This window comes from Salmo salar, chromosome 14 (assembly GCF_965601325.2).
Source record: "Salmo salar chromosome 14, fSalSal1, whole genome shotgun sequence".
NCBI lineage: Eukaryota > Metazoa > Chordata > Actinopteri > Salmoniformes > Salmonidae > Salmo > Salmo salar.
The window spans coordinates 17,623,953-17,639,363 of NC_138304.1; the positions used below are offsets into that span (position 1 = coordinate 17,623,953).

Here is a 15,411-nt window from a genome sequence, read left to right on the forward strand (position 1 = left end):
GGTCAGAGTTCAAAGTATCTCATTGTTTCTTTTCCGGGTCACGAATATCACATGGCCTGTTCAATTTAGGTTCACATAAAATGTTTTGGAGTATTTTACATTTTGGCCATTTAGCAGAAGCTTTTATCCAGAGCGACTTTACAGTCGTTGCATTTAACTAAGGTAGGTAAGACAACCACATATCACAGTCATTGCAAGTAAGTAACGTTACTTCCTTCCCCCCAGAAATAGTAGTTTCAGTGAAACTAGTGCTAGTAAAAGACAAGTGCGAGTGTTAGTGCAATAAATACTTTTTTAACGAAATCATTCCATACTTTATATATGTTGTTAATTCCGAATGATCATATACATTGTTGCATTTTATTTAACTGCGTTTACCAACCACTAGATGTCAGCAAACACTACCAGCTCTGGTCTACCCCTGAGAGTCCTTTAGGTGCCTTTTGGCAAACTCCAATCATGCTGTCATGTGCCTTTTACAGAGGAGTGGCTTCCTACCATAAAGGCCTGATTGGTGGAGTGCTGCAGAGATGGAGGTCCTTCTGGTAGGTTCTCCCATCTCCACAGAGGAACTCTGGAGCTCTGTCAGAGTGACCATCAGGTTCTTGGTCACTTCCCTGACCAAGGCCCTTCTTCCCTGATTGCTCAGTTTGGCCTGGCGGCCAGCTCTAGGAAGAGTCTTGGTGGTTCTAAACTTCTTCCATTTAAGAATGATGGAGGCCACTGTGTTCTTGGGGACCTTCAATATGCAGACATTTTTTGGTACCCTTCCCCAGATCTGTGCCTCGACACAATCCTGTCTCGGAGCTCTACGGACAATTCCTTCGACCGCATGGCTTGGTTTTTGCTCTGACATGTACTGTCAACTTTGGGACCTTATATAGACAGGTGTGTGCCTTTCCAAATCATGTACAATCAATTGAATTTACCACAGGTGGACTCCAATGAAGTTGTAAAACATCTCAAGGATGATCAATGGAAACAGGATGCACCTGAGCTCAATTTCGAGCCTCATAACAAAGGGTCTGAATACTTATGGAAATAATATATATATATATATATTTTTTTTTTACATTTCTACGGGGTATTGTGAGGATTTTAACGTAACAAAATGTGGAAAAATTCAAGGGGTCTGAATACTTTCTGTATACCCTCCACAACACCACTTGCCCTTTGTGTTTTACAAAAAGTGCACTCTCCTACGTTAGTGCACTGCTGTCACACACTGAAGTCCTATAGGACAAACATATCTATAATAGATATAAAGGCTGTTAAGATATTCATGTTTCAAGAAAGGAGTGTATATATTTGGGCTGGAGAAGCAGTTTTATGCAGAGACTTAATGGAAGCTGATAATTATGAGTTTTTTACTCCGCTGGTCTCGGTTGGTCTCTGGGAAAAATTACAAGTCCTCACTGCCTGAGACAAAGTCAAGACCGAGTACAAATGTATCCGACACCGAGACAAGACCGAGACACTGAATATGTTGCCTCGAGACCGGACTCGAGTAATACAACACTGGTAGTAGTGGTCCGATTTTGACAGAAAGCAAACACTATGATTCATCATGATCCATATGTAGGCTTACCCCTTGATTTATTCCACATGTTGTTGTGTTACAGCCTGAATTCAAAATTGATACAATATATTTTTTTCTCTCACCCATCTGCACACAATACCCCATAATGATAAAGTGAAAACATGGGTTTTGAAATTTCAGCAAATGTATTGAAAATGAAGAAATATATAATTTACATAAAGTTTTCACACCCCCTGAGTCAATACCTTGTAGAAGCATCTTTGGCACTAATTACAGCAGAGTCTTTCCACATCCGCAGGTAAAGAAGCCGGATGTGGCGGTCCTGGGCTGGCGTGGTTACACGTGGTTTGCGTTGTGAGGCTGGTTGGACGTACTGCCAAACTTTCTAAAACAACGTTGGAGGCGGCTTATGATAGAGAAATGAACATTCAGTTCTCTGGCAACAGCTCTGGTGGATAATCCTGAAGTCAACATGCCAATTGCACGCTGCCTCAAAACTTGAGACGTCTGTGGCATTATATTGTGTGACAAAACGGCACATTTTAGAGTGACCTTTTATTGTCCCCAGCACAAGGTGCACCTGTGTAATGATCATGCTGTTTAATCAGCTTCTTGATATGCCACATCTGTCAGGTGGATGGATTATCTTGGCAAAGGAGAAATGCTCACTAACAGGGACGTAAACACATTTGTGCACAAAATTGTATAGAAATAAGCTGTTTGTGTGTATGTAACATATGTAGGATATCTAATTTCAGCTCATGAAACATGGGACCAACACTTTACATGTTGCTTTTATATTTTTCATCAGTATAGATACAATTCATTTAGAAATTTGTCAAGAATAACACCAAAAAATTATGTATTTCCATTGTGGTCCTAGTTCAAACAATAAACATGTTACACATTTACAGCTAATCTACATGAGAAAATATTATGGTGTACCATGGTCTAAATACTATAGTATTACTATATTTATATACTAGTTTCAAGTTTTAATATCACGTGCACAAGTACAGTGAAATGCCTTTTTTGCAAGCTCTAAACACAACAATGCAGTAAATCAATCAGTTCCAGTACCATATTTACAGTGTGCAGTGATACTGGAGTGATTGAGGTAGATATGTATAGGGGTAAGGTGACTAGGCATCTGGATATATGATAAACACAGTAGCATCAGCGTATTTGATGATTGTATGTGAGTGGGTGAGCATGTGTGGAGAGTCAGTATAAATGTACAGTACCAGCCAAAAGTTTGGACACCTACTCATTCAAGGGTTTTTCTTTATTTTTACTATTTTCTATATTGTAGAATAATAGTGAAGACATAAAAACTATGAAATAACACACATGGAATTATGTGTGGCTACCTGCCGCCCCCAGCACTCCATCCCTCTCCCAGCACTCCATCACTCTCCTTCTTGGTCAAATAGCCCATACAAAGCCTGGAGGTGTGTTGGGTCATTGTCCTGTTGAAAAACAAATAATAGTCCCACTAAGCGCAAACCAGATGGATGGCATGTCGTTGCAGAATGCTGTGGTAGCCATGCTGATTAAGTGTGCCTTGAATTCTAAATAAATCACATTGTCACTAGCAAAGCACCCCCACACCATCACACTTCCTCCTCCATGCTTCACGGTGGGAACCTGATAAGTGAATTTATATGCTTAAAGGTAATGATTAAAGAATTCCACCCTGAAACGTAACTATTAGTGATTATTAGTTTATGTGGCATGTATAATGAATAATTAAAGTACTAAACGTAAGTCCAATAAGGTTCAGTAGAGACATGTGAGGGAGAGAAATGTGTGTGTGTCTAAGAAAATACCGAGAACAATTCAACTGCGTATGACCCGACCTGGCTAGAACTCTGAGAAACTTACGATAGGACAGGGAGTTCTTTCATGGTTCCTCAAATCTCGGGGGAATGGAACTGTCGGCTTGGTAGTGATAAACAGTGGATACAACTCACCTACTGTTCATGTGTATGTATGTGCGTAGGATATCTACTGTTTGTGTGCGTAAGTAGGGAGTGAATTATAAAATGGATGTTTTTGTATTGTGGACTTTAGAACGTTCTCATGAATAAACTGTACGAACCTTTTGCATAAGCTGAGTCTTTCCCTAATCATTATTAAACCCAGGGTCTTACAAACCTCGGGAATTAGTCAAAGCTTTAATAATTGTTAGTTATTATCATTGGGATTCAAAATTCTTGTGACAGAACCACACTTGTGGAGATCATCCGTTCACCTACTCTGCGTCTCACAAAGACAGGCAGATGTTCGTGAACAGGTCAGAGTCAGGCAGGTATAGGACGACAGAATGGTCAGAACCAGGAAAAACTAGGAAACAGAACTTGAGCAACAGGAAGACGGGAAGCACACTGGTAAGATCTGACAAGACAAGACGAACTGACAACAGAAACAGAGAACACAGGTATAAATACACAGGGGATAACGGGGCAGATTGGCTACAAACACAAAGACAGGTGAAACAGATCAGGGTGTGACACTGTTAATTGAAATGTATTCCAGGTGACTACCTCATGAATCTGGTTGAGAGAATGCCAAGAGTGTGCAAAGCTGTCATCAAGGGAAAGGGTGGCAACTTTGAAAAATCTCAAATATAAAATATATTTTGATTTGTTTAACACTTTTTTGGTTACTAGATGATTCCATATGTGTTATTTCATAGTTTTGATGCCTTCACTATTATTCTACAATGTAGAAAATAGTAAAAATAAATAATTATGTGTGTGTGAGCAAATTATGTGTTTGTGTGTGTGCATAAATAAAAAACAATGGTCAACTCAGTCCATGTAGCCATTTTGTTAGTCTTATGGCTGTCCAAGTCTTATGGCTTGGGTATAGAAGCCTTTCAGAAGCCTGTTGGTGTCAGACTTGATGCACCGGTACCACTTACCGTGCGGAAGCAGAGAGAACAGTCTATAGCTTGGGTGGCTGGAGTCTTTAACAATTTTTCCTGATCCTGGATGGCAGGGAGCTCGGCCCCAGTAATGTTCTGGGCTGTCTGCACCACCCTCTGTAGCACCATGCCATCGAGGGTGGTGCTATTGCCATACCAAGCAGTCAAGATACCCTCAATGGAACAGCTGTAAAACTTTTTGAGGATTTGAGGGCCCATGCTAAACCTTTTCATTTGAACACCAAGGAAGTTGGAAGTTCACAACCCACTCCACTGCAGCCCCGTCGATGTTTCCTGTAGTCAACGATCAGCTCCTTGGGCTTACTGACGTGGAGGGCTAGGTTGTTGTTCTGGAAACACACTGCCAGGTCACTGACTCCCTCCCTGTAGTTGGTCTCATCGTCGCCAGTGATTAGGCCTACCACCATCGTGTCGTCAGCAAACTTGATGATGGTGTTGGAGTCGTGCGTAGCCACGCAGTCGTGGGTGAACAGAGAGTACAGGAGGGGACTAAGCATACACCCCTGTGGGGCCCCCATGTTCAGGGTCACCGTGGCGGAGGGGATGTTACCTACCCTCACCACCTGAGGTCGGCCCGTCAGGAGGTCCAGGTTCCAGTTGCAGAGGGAGTTGTTCAGTCCCAGGGTCCTAAGCTTGGTGATGAGCTTGGAGGGGACAATGGTGTTGAACACTGAGCTATAGTCAATGAACAGCATTCTCACATAGGTATTCCTCTTATCTAGGTGGGTGAGGGTCGTGTGAAATGCAATTGAGATTGCGTCGTCTATGGATCTGTTGGGGCGGTATACAAATTGGAGTGGGTCTAGCGTTTCTGGGATGATGGGGTTGATGTGTTCCATAACCAGCCTCTCAAAGCACTTCATGATTACAGAAGTGAGTGCTAAAGGGCGGTAGTCATTGTGGCATGAAGCCTTTGAGTTCTTGGGAACAGGAATGATGGTGGTCATCTTAAAACGTGGGGATAACAGACTGAGACAAGGAGAGGTTGAAAACTACAGTGAATGTGCCTGCCAGTTGTTCTGCGCATTCTCTCAGAACGTGCCCTGGAATACCGTCGGGCCCCGGGGCCTTGCGGGTGTTGACCTGATTAAAGACTTTTGCAGACTTTACTGTAGTATTCACTATAGTGTTTGGCGGACATGAGGGTAGTATACTATAGTATTCACTGTAGTGTTTTTGAGGACATGACTGTAGTATACTTAAGCAATAAGGCCCGAGGGGGTGTGGTATATGGCCAATATACCATGGCTAAGGGCTGTTCTTATGCGCAACGCGGAGTGCCTGGACACAGCCCTTAGCCGTGGTATATTGGCCATATATCACAAACCCCCGAGGTTGTCACACCCTGATCTGTTTCACCTGTCCTAGTTATTGTCTCCACCCCCTCCAGGTGTCGCTTGTTTTCCCCAGTGTATTTAGTGTGTTCCCCAGTGTATTTATCTCTGTGTTTCCTGTCTCTCTGTGCCAGTTCGTCTTGTATGTTTCCAAGTCAACCAGCGGTTTTACCGTTCTCCTGCTTTTTGCATTCTCCTTTTTCCAGTCCTCCCGGTTTTGACCCTTGCCTGTTTCTGGACTTTGTACCCACCTGCCTGACCATTCTGCCTGCCTTGATCAGGAGCCTGTCTGCCACTCTGTACCTCCTGGAATCTGATCTGTTTTTGACCTTTTGCCTGTCCACGACCATTCTCTTGCCTACCCCTTTGGATTTATAAACAATGTAAGACTACAACCATCTGCCTCCTGTGTCTGCATCTGGGTCTCGCCTTCTGTCATGATAATTTCAGTTGATTGATTGCCTTATATATCCTGTAACTCAGTAAAATCTTAGAAATTATTGCATGTTGCGTTTATATTTTTGTTCAGTGTATTTTTGCAATGGTGTTGTCTGGTGAGTTGCTCAGAACTATTGACCCAGCTCAGTAGGTGGTCTGTTACTAACATGTGTCTTTGTTCTGGTTGAGGTGTTCCCCTCATTGAACACTAACTGGCAGTTTGCCATTTTAGCTAACCCTAGTCGGCAGGTGTTACTACATTATACTACAGTCATGTCTGCAAAAACACAATACTGCCACCATGTCCGCAAAAACACTACAGTGAATACTACAGTATACTACAGGCATGTCCACAAAAACACTATGGTACCGGTTAAAATGTTGGTTTGACAGTAATGTCCACAAAACCACTACAGTAAATACTACAGTATACTACAGGCATGTCCACAAAAACACTATGGTAACGGTTAAAATGTTGGCTTGACAGTCGCTGGACCAGGGTTTGAGTCCCGTTCGGGGCTACCCCCTGAATTCTGTACAATATACTGTACTTCCATGGTTGGTTTCATTGACTCTCCTCTTTAACTGCCCCTAATTGACCCATTTTTATCTACATCCTCCGAGTCTGTCAGAGAGGTTTAATTGAGCAAAGTGAGGTGTAGAATCACTGATCTACAAATAGTATTCCCCGCCAAATAATGGGTTTTGTGCAATTTAAGATTCACAGAGCTACACCTCTCCTGGCTTTGGCAATCCCCCTGCCAAACACACATGCACAACCAGACATTGATTGGAGTCAGCTTGTCAATTAAAGAACATTTCATAGGATTTCTTACCTACAGCAACACTAGTGGATAATGGTGGAAATACCAGTAAAAGCACAGTGCCTCAAAAAGTGCCCCTAAACTTCTGGCCCTATATATAGGTTACTCCATGGGAATGGGGGCATGTTATTCTGTGGTAAACAGTCACTTGTCTGTCTCTGCCTCGTCCTGTCCTGCTGTCTGCCGGCCCCATACATGCCGGTAGGGTGTTGTGTTGAGAGGGGGTTTGATCTATGTGTGAATGTGTGCGTTCACATGTGTATGTGTGACAGAGAGAGAGGGGACCAGATGTTTGCTGGTGTGATCAAGGAACAGTCTTGAGTCATTGAATCAGTGTAGCCATCAGGTCTTCATGGTGATAAAAACTGTTGGTCACTAAATCCGACGAAAACTAGAACCATGAAAAAACAGCTAACTGGAGCTCCTTTGAGTGGTTGGCTTCGGAGCCCGCACCCGCTATGTTTTTAATGCTGATTGGTTTTGGTTCATCCCACTATAGTGGTGTCTGGTTAGAACTTGATGTTGAGCCCCATAACTATACCCTTGTCTGTCACTACCACACATATGCAAACACAGCTGTTTCATATGGTGCTTTCATGACAAATGGGAAATCATGATGTCAGTGACCTTTAGGTTGTAAAGTCGGAGCTCTAGAAAGATGCCCGAGTTTCCGACTTGGAATTCTGAGTTGTATGACCGCTGAAAACAAGCTCCAACGGGAAAAATGGTTTTCTTCCAAGTTCCCAGTTGTCTTGAATGCACTGAAGTCGGAAGTCAGCGATTTCCGTGTTCCCAGTTGTTTTGAATGCGGCAATAGTTCTTCATGTGATTGTGATTATGCCATTTGACGCCCAAAACACTTGGGTTTTGCCTTTCCTGTGGCTCAGTTGGTAGAGCATGGTGTTTGTAACGCCAGCATGGTGTGTGCAATGCCAGGGTTGTGGGTTCGATTCCCACGAGGGGCCAGTACAAAAAAAAAAAAATGCATGAAATGAAATGTATGCATTCACTACTGTAAGTCGCTCTGGATAAGAGCATCTGCTAAATGACTAAAATGTAAATGTAAAAATGGGTTTAGGAAACAGCATGCGAACTGTCCATCAGCACAACACTTTCTTCTTCTTGCGGCAGCATGTAAACACAGGCACTAACGTGAGGTGTCGGGAGCGGAGCCTTGGAATGCGTCCAAGTTCCCTTATTGGTTGGATGAATCAGATTGAGAGGGTTGGCCTTTTGTACACATGGTATGATTGTACAAAGGCGGAATGAGGTGAAACATGCACCCCTACACCCATAGAAATGAGTATAGGTTTTTGGCTTACAATCCTTTCAGGTGATGTAATAGGGCCATATCACCATTGAAATTACTTGACACACAGGCATGGCATTGAAAATAGCTATGCCCACATGACTTACACGTGGGAGAGCTGTAACACTGCAGTCTAATATCATAAAGCACTCGAGGTAGTGCTGTATGAGATGCTTTTCCTGAAAAGCAGGCTCCACTCATTAGTTGACTAAGACACCATTTTTTTTGGAGTTGTACGCATCCTTACTGGCCTACCAAGCAAAAGAGCATTAACTGTGCATTTGGTCAAAAAGTATATATATATTTTTTGTACATTAAATACATGCTTTATCATGTGGATAAATATCCCGCCTCCATTGTGTTGTGGTATGGAGAAAATGGGGGGGTCATGTTTGCAGTAACTGCAAAAAGCTACAGCGAAACCAAGGAAAAAGGCAGTAACTGTCATCACACATCAGTAACTGCCTTTTACCTTGGTTTCACTGAGCTTTGTGCTGCAGGGTCTACGGTTGACCTTGGTATTATTTATTGTTCTTCGCTGATACAAGTGTCAAACTATAGGACACTGATAGCCGCATACAAATAAATATATTAACACAAGTTTGTGTTAAAAACAATCGTCATGGAAATGTATTCCAGTGAGTGTACCAAGCAAGAAGGCAGTAACTGCCGTCTAGGGACAAAGGTCATGTCAGAGGTCAGGGTCAATATGAATAAAAAATAACCTCATAGTAAGACAACAGATAACCAAATCTCCAATGATCTGCCTACAATTCATTTGGCTGGACAATACATTTTTTTTTCTCAGTTTCACTCTATGAACAGTTATTGCTCTTTTGCTTGGTGGGGCAGACTACAGTAGCTAGATTTCTTTACTACACATTTCCTCTATCCATTACACATAGGAATGGTATGAAACACAAATCCTTAGAGATTCAACTTTTGAACCTGAGACCTTCGATTTCTTAATTGTTTCCGTAGAAATGACAATGGAAACAATGGGTGCAATGGGTGCAACGAGGATCATAAAATATCAACCGAACACTGGTATTGCCTACCTCCCATGGTTCACATGACTTGCTCACCTGTTGGCAAAATACCATATAACTAGGACCTTGAGTTTTGCCTGGCCAGTTCATTTGATCAGGCAGAACTCCTGGCTCCACTTACAAGATGTCTATTAATATGGAGCCTTGCCAACAGCTAAAACCTGACTGAGTGACTGCGGCCCTAAAGTGATAGTGCAGGGAACCTCATAATGGTTAACATTGGGAATAGTAGCCTTATCGAAAAAACAGACCTTTTAGGCCTTTTCCCCCTCCAGTTAAGTGCTGCCTCACAGAAAGCTCCATTATTTTCACCACTTCACACACAACTGCGGCTCTGAAGCTCAGTGGAGGAGACTCCACGATGGTGGTGGTGACAGAGCGTTTCTGAGTTAAGGAGTCTGTCAGCTCTTTACTCAGAGCTAAACGTCTCCTCTCTGTTTCGCACGGCGAATGGGCTTCGGCTAAGCTGCCGCAGTTGAGTAGAATGACTCAAAGGCTTAAAAGGCAGCACAGGCGGTTCTCTACTGTGTGTGGAGGAGTGCGGGAGGAGAGAAGCTTCCAAATCCAATACAAAATCCAGAGATGTTAGAGTGAAGTCCAAAGTTCACTTTTTATCGGGCTAGTTGGCCAAAAATCGACTTTTCCGCACACAGACATGGTGTAGTTTTTAAATGCATTGGGGTCATGCAGGGCCTATACGTTGGCATGCTTCTCTCTATATTAAGCTATTAATAGGCTACATTTGGTTATTATGATATCAATATATGTACAAAAGTATGTAGACACCCCTTCAAATTAGTGGATCTGGCTATTTCATCCACACATGTTGCTGACAGGTGTATAATATCGAGCACACAGCCATGCAATCCCAAGAGATAAACTTTGGCAGTAGAATAGCCTTACTGAAGAGATCAGTGACTTTCAATGTACCTTTCTAATAAGTCAGTTTGTCAAATGTTTGATTGCTAGAACTGCCCCCGGTCAACTGTAAGTGCTGTTATTGTGAAGTGGAAACGTCTAGGAGCAACAATGGCTCAGCCGCGAAGTGGTAGGCCACACAAGCTCACAGAACGGGATCGCCGAGTGTTGAAGCAAGTAGCGTGTAAAAACCGTCTGTCCTCGGTTGCAACACTCACTACCGAGTTCCAAACTGCCACTGGATGCAACGTCAGCACAATAACTGTTCGTCTGGAGCTTCAAGAATATGGAGTTGACGAGATCGGCGTGGAAGAACTTGACTGGCCTGCACAGAGCCCTGACCACAACCCGATTGAAGACCTTTGGGATGAATTGGAATGCTGACTGCGAGCCAGGCCTAATCGTCCAACATCAGTCCCCGACCTCACTAATGCCCTTGTGGGTGAATGGAAGCAAGTCCCCGCAACAATGTTCCAACATCTAGTGGAAATCCTTCCCAGAAGAGTGAAGGCTGTTATAGCAGCAAAGGGGAGACCAACTCCATATTAATGCCCATGATTTTGGAATGAGATGTTTGACTAGCAGGTGTCCACATATTTTTAGTGTATGTATTAAAAAGCTGTGTAATATAATTTAGCAATGTACAGTGCATTTGGAAAGTATTAAGACCACTTGTGTTTTTCCACATTTTGTTATGTTACAGCCTTATTCTAAAATGTATTAAAATGTTTTTTCTCCTCATCAACCTACACACAATACCCCATAATGACAAAGCAAAAACAGGTTTTTAGAAATGGATGCAAATGTACTAAAATGTATCACATTTACGTAAGTATTCAGACTGTTGTCTTGGCTGTGTGCTTAGGGTAGTTGTCCTGTTGGAAGGTGAACCTTCGCCCCTGGAGCAGGTTTTCATCAAGGATCTCCCTGTACTTTGCTCCGGCCATCTTTCCCTCAATCCTGACTAGTCTCTGAGTCCATGCCACTGAAAAATATCCCACAGCATGATGCTGCCACCACCATGCTTCACCGTAGGGAAGGTGCCAGGTTTCCTCCAGACGTGACGCTTGGCATTCAGGCTATAGATTTCAATCTTGGTTTCATCAGACCAGAGAATCTTGTTTATCATTGTCTTAGAGTCTTTAGGTGCCTTTTGGCAAACTCCAAGTGGGCCTTCATGTGCCTTTTACTGAGGAGTGGCTTCCATCTGTCCACTCTACCAAACCAGCCTGATTGGTGGAGTGCTGCAGAGATGGTTGTCCTTCTGGAAGGTTCTCCCATCACCACAGAGGAACTCTGGAGCTCTGTTAGAGTGACATTTTACATTTTATATTTTAGTCATTTAGCAGACGCTCTTATCCAGAGCGACTTACAGTAGTGAATGCATACATTTCATACAATTTCATACATTTCATACATTTTTTTTCTGTGCTTTTCTGTGCTTTTTTTCTGTGACCATCAGGTTCTTAGTCACCTCCCTGATCAAGGTCCTTCTCCCCCGATTGCTCAGTTTGGCCAGGCCGCCAGCTCTAGGAAGAGTATTGGTGGTTCCAAACTTCTTCCATTTAAGAATGACGGTGACCTTCAATGCTGATGGGGACCTTCAATGCTATAAACATTTTTTGGTACCCTTCCCCAGATCTGTGCCTCGACACAATCCTGTCTTGGAGCTCTACGGACAATTTCTTCGACCTCATGGCTAGGTTTTTGCTCTGACATGCACTGTCAACTGTGGGACCTTATATAGACAGATGTGTGCCTTTCCAAATCATGTCCAATCAATTGAATTTATCACAAGTAGACTCCAATCAAGTTGTAGAAACATCTCAAGGATGATCAATGGAAACAGGATGCACCTGAGCTCATTTTCGAGTCTCATAGCAACAGGTCTGAATACTTATGTAAATAAGGTATTTCTGTTTTAGGTTTTTAAACATTTTCAAACATTTTTAAAAACCTGTTTTCACTGTCATTATGGGGTATTGTGTGTGGAATGATGAGGATTTAGTAAAAATGCACTGTAAGTCATTATTCTTTTGAATTGCACTACATACATTATTTTTCTAAAGTGCGTCATTTTGAGGATCATTTCTTTACATTTCAAAATGGGCGCTGCCGCTTTTAAGACAATTGCGTTCCAGGCTATGGTAGACTAGCCAAGGCTAATGCTACAGTGTCTTTTTGTAGCTTTCTTTTATTGCTAGTATGTTCACTACTGAAAGTTTACTTTTGTAAATCACTTTCCCTAAAATAAATAACCTCAGGGAGTAGATTGTTGGGCGCTTCTTTTTGCTCAGGACAGCGCGCTCATGCAGTTTGAATACTTCGACTTCTGGACTGCTAGGGTGCTTGAGAAGTTGTAGCCCAAAGGCTGGCAGTTGGCGATGTTAAAGTCGTTTCATCTTACCTTCCAAAAGCATTGTATGCAACATTTTCCACCACCATGCTAGAGTAGCTAATGCAACTTCCTAATGTTGCGCCTCACGTTCAGCCAGGGGTTAACAACAGATTGCTGCCAACTGATTTTCTGAACGTGACACACATCATTTGAGACTAGCATTCCTAGATATTAGTCACTCTAGCGAATGCACGCATATTTTCTCCGTTTTTTCCCCCACCTTCTCGCCATTATATTGAGTTAAAGAGGAAATCAACGCTTTGCAGACTGAAAGGAGAATGTTTTATGTACGAACCGGTCCACGGAAGATACGAGTGTATAGCAGGCTGCATACAATGCCTTTGGACGGTAAGATGAAACGGCTCAAATTCGCCATCTGCCGGCCTTTGGGCTAGAGAAGTTGTGACTTGCGGGAGCATGTTGGTGCATGAATAAACGGCCAATCGTATTGCTCAAATAAAAATACTTTTCTGTGTGTAGTCTTCAATGGTTTTCAATGGTAGACCGACAGAGTAGGTAAATTATTGATGCCAATGACTGAAGAGATCCACTAAGAGGAGAACGACTGCCCCCTCTCATTTTAGCTACGGAAGTTTAAGGCCAACCACAGTACTGCCGGCATTGTTAGCAGAAAAAAGGATCCCCCGTGAATGGAAAAATTGCAATCTTTGAGCTCAATCTTTGTAAAAAATAAATAAATCGAAGTCAATAATGGTATCAATAATTGCTTCTAATTCACCAAATTTATGTGCTTGAACTGATTATTTTTTAAATCACACACAGAATAAGGTATAAGGATAATTGAGTTGCTAATAACAGCCTGCAGTACCCCGGTGGGCCTTCAAATTGAGTTACTCATTGAGAGGGGGCAGCACTGAGCTAGCCTACAACGTCACTTCCTGTAGTAGCTCAAACTGCTCATGATTTGTCTCCATGAGACACCATCTTAACTGACTTTATTTGGCTTCAATGTGGTATTGAGTCTTCACAAAATAATAAATGGTGTCATGTGATCGATGGCTTTTTACATTCCTATATACAGTCACTGGATACACTAGCCGGACACACATTTTTTTACCGGCCCTGGGCCAGCAGGCCCTCGTTAATGTTTTGTATTGGGTTTTGTGAGGTTGTTGTTGTTGTTGTTTGACACCATGGCTTTGAAATAAACCCTACTTTAACTGAATGTACAGTTAAAGCTGCAATATGTAACTTTTTGGGCAACCCGACCAAATTCACATAGAAATGTGAGTTATAGATCTGTCATTCTCATTGAAAGCAAGTCTATGAAGCGGTAGATCTGTTCTTTGTGCGTTATTTATATGCTTCCCGTTCTTATGTTTAAGTTTTGCATCTTTTACTTTCGGTTTTGTACACCAGCTTCAAACAGCAGAAGATACAATATTTTTGGTTATGGAAACAACATTTCACAGTGGTTTAGATGTTACAATGATTATCTACACCCCTCAAACTCAACTCTGGACCTCGAAGCCAGTTCCACTGCATTTTTACATTGTTCCCCTCTAGTCAGGGACTGATTGAGACCTGTGACACCAGGTGTGTGTGCAGGGGTATTATGTTCTACCTTTATTATCAGGTAGACCAGAGTACCCCTGATCTACACTATAATTGCTTGTTTTGACACATAAACTGACATTTTGCAACCAGGAAATGGCAGAGCGATTTCTGTATAGTGCATATTTAACAGAAATATATATTTTTTTCTGGGAATCCAAGCTCAGGGGCTTGTCAAACACTCATATTTACTGTCTTGGCAACTGTCCTGTTCCAGATTCTAGGCCATCTAAAAGGTACCCTAGAAGTATCCTGGCAGCACATCAGCAGACAGACACTAACCATTTGTGACTCAAGGGTGAGGCTAAGGTCATGCTTGGTTTTGCTGGAGATCATGCTTGGTCATGCTGGAGGTCATACTGTTTTTAAAACAACCAGGTGTGGGGGATGAAGACTGGAAATGCTTCTCCTGAGAGCACTGTAGAAACTATAACCATATTGTCTATCTAGCAGTTGTAGATTCATAGTGTGGGTATGTGTGTTCATACTGACCCCTTAGTGAAACATGTTAGGGTGTGGGGACTAGACTTGTGGTTAAAAACCTCTGACAGACCGACCGTCTTATCTTGGAGGTTTCACCACCCAATTACAATAGAGAAATAATCTGAGGGTGAGCACTTTCTTTCATTCAATGCAGGGGGGGGGGGGGTGTCCATCAGTGATGTTTCACTGTGTAACGTGTGACCTTGTGCTTCAAGGGTTGATTAACCCCCTAGAGTCGAAACTGCCATAAAAAAGCCAGACTACGTTTTGCAACTGCACATGGGGAGAAAGATCGTACTTTTTGGAGAAATGTCCTCTGGTCTGATGAAACAAAAATAGAACTGTTTGGCCATAATGACCATCGTTATGTTTGTAGAAAAGGGGGGAGGCTTACAAGCTGAAGAACACCATCCCAACCGTGACGCACAGGGGTGGCAGCATCATGTTGTGGGGGTGCTTTGCTGCAGGAGGGACTAGTGCACGTCACAAAATAGATGGCATCATGAGGTAGGAAAATAGTGGATATATTGAAGCAACATCTCAAGACATCAGTCAGGAAGTTCAAGCTTAGTCGCAAATGGGTCTTCCAAATG

The 15,411-nt window shown here is 42.6% G+C and overlaps 1 long non-coding RNA gene and 1 other non-coding gene across 2 annotated transcripts; both read left to right on the plus strand.

Annotated features, from left to right (window-relative positions):
* Positions 1-9: 9 nt before the first annotated feature.
* On the plus strand, positions 10-3,652 carry LOC145860333 (uncharacterized). The gene is made up of 3 exons (XR_014380317.1): positions 10-162; positions 483-888; positions 1,839-3,652. It is a non-coding gene; the product is annotated as an uncharacterized LOC145860333 (long non-coding RNA).
* A 4,303-nt stretch (positions 3,653-7,955) lies between these two features.
* trnat-ugu (transfer RNA threonine (anticodon UGU)) lies at positions 7,956-8,051 on the plus strand. The gene is made up of 2 exons: positions 7,956-7,995; positions 8,016-8,051. It is a non-coding gene; the product is annotated as a tRNA-Thr (tRNA).
* The last annotated feature ends 7,360 nt before the right edge of the window (positions 8,052-15,411 follow it).